General features: G+C 39.4%; 1 pseudogene; it reads left to right on the top strand.

The window, feature by feature from the left end:
• The first annotated feature begins 494 nt into the window (after positions 1-494).
• On the top strand, positions 495-1,381 carry LOC149216931 (uncharacterized; annotated as a pseudogene).
• Positions 1,382-2,234: the final 853 nt, after the last annotated feature.

The raw sequence follows: 2,234 nt of genomic DNA, 5'->3' as shown, positions 1-2,234 counted from the left end.
CTTTTTCTACGCAAACGGGTGGCAGAGAAGGTTTGATAGTTGCTGTTGTTGTAATGAAGCACATAATAAAGGATTGGGATGTATTTTCATCTTTTGTCTTGGCAATGTTCGGAAGTTCTTATCACAGATCATTGAGAATTCAAAAAAGGCCATTAATAAGCCCTTTCTTGTGATTAACTCTTGATCTATTGCCTTCTCAGCTGCAACAACAATCACAGAACAATTCACTATTCAAGTTTCGATCTCGTGATCTATTTTGGTGAGTATAGTACTGCTAACCATTCGAAGCTAACGGCTGTCATTTAATAAAGAAAATATAATCAAGAGTTCTTTGTTATTCCGGAGGTTTGAAACCACTGCTCAGTCTATAACCTCCTGAGATTCTAAGCTGAGGTTATCGAAATTTAGAGCTAAAGCTACAGAATCGAAGAGTGATGTACCGAAGGCCGTTCAGAGAGGATTATTGAAATTGATGTATGAAAGGTGGGTAAGAAATGAGCATATCGAGCCTAAATCTGGCTGAGGCATTGACAATGGATGGAAGAAAGAAGCCTTTGATATTGGCTAGCACCGATGGAGTTGTTAATTCCGTCTTGCTTTCTGGAGAACATGATGGTGAGTCAGATGCCCTAGTAGATTCGTTACCTAATTATTCGAGATTTTGCTCCATGCCTCTCTCTGCAGGGTTTCTGCATCTCCTTAGGGATGTGAAAAATGGTTCTGAATTAAAGGGCAGTTTACAAGAATTGTTGTGCAAGCATGGTGGGAAGGAAGCACCTTACGATGATGCAGCTATTGTGGGATTGGCATCAAGTACAGAAAGGGAGTTGTTTGATGCGATGGATGCAAATCTAGATAAAACACAAACTGCATATCCTGATGCTACCTTTGACAGCATGGGTGTGGCTGCAGATAATCTTTTACTTCCAATGATGACTCACAAGATGAGATGATCAAGATGCAGGATCCAACGGTTTCAGGAAGTGGTAATGAACCATTAGATTCTACCATAAGGCATGAGAAAGGAAGATGTTCAATTGAAGATGATAGGGAGCATGACATAATTAGTGTACTTCGTGAGAATTGTTAGAATATACAAGCGGTTATTCGCAAAACAACTCAAGCACAGATATGCTCCAGCCAGCTAGACAGGGACATGTATTGGAAGGGTATTGAGGTAAATAAACAAGTGCAACTACAAACCAGTGAGCTCAATAGAGAGCTCAAGAGAAAGCAAGGTCAGGATTTAATAGATGTTCTTGGAGGACTTGTAAATGTTGTGAATCGCCTGGTAGACACAATTCAGAACAAGAGCCAGAGATACTGCTTAAAACATTTCACATGCTACCCTACCTTTAGGGTTCATCTATTCTTCCTTTAGTGCAGTCTCACAGCCACACTCTGTACTGTCTTCATTTTTGCCTTCATAGATCTGTTCTTTGTAATCTCTATCTTTCTTTCAAAAGGGAGGGTTATTATTGACAAGATTTTCCTTTGGCTAGCGCTTAAATACAATGAAGACATTACTATCAAAACAAATCGAAAGCAGAAATATGCTTATCATAGAAAATTCTGCTTCATGCACAGGCATCATCTTGAAAAGTTGACCAACCAATGTTCTTAGCAACAGAACAGGAGCTCAAATGCTGAGGGTCCCCTATATTTCTTGGATCCATCCATGGTGCCATAGCTGGTCTCATACTATCATAATGAGTGGCAGTATCCACCAGAACGGAATTGTTTAAAGCGGTAGGCATAAAACCTTTGACATAAGAACTATTCGGAGGCATTAAATAAAAATTAAAAACAAGTCTGCTACCAAAGGACTTGGACTTGTTGTTTCCAAACTGAATGCTATTGGCATAGGATCCATGTATTCCCAAATCTTCTAACACTGGCATAATTGCCTCTGTTGGAGGAACCCCTGAAAGAAAAAACCAATATTGGTTCTCTGGATAAGGTACGTGTTGATAAATAGAGCCTGGCTGTTAAAATTGATGACCATAAAAAATATTATCTGAGTTGAATGTTGGAATCGACGTCCATCCAGGGCTGCAAAAGGTCTGGGAAGGATAACCGCCATTGATTGATGGATAAAACAAAGGAGAAACCTCATGTTGAAAAACTGGTAGATGATATCTAGCAACCTTTGGATACAAGGTTCTGCAAGATCTTGAACATCATCAAGCCAAGACATGATGTAAGATTGATTGAAGATTGAGTGAGGTCAATAT

The sequence above is a fragment of the Pinus tabuliformis genome, chromosome 1_1, assembly GCF_031772625.1.
Source record: "Pinus tabuliformis cultivar Carrire ecotype Pingquan chromosome 1_1, CPIR1, whole genome shotgun sequence".
Classification (NCBI taxonomy): Eukaryota; Viridiplantae; Streptophyta; class Pinopsida; order Pinales; family Pinaceae; genus Pinus; species Pinus tabuliformis.
This window is presented reverse-complemented; position numbering and strand designations above follow the sequence as displayed.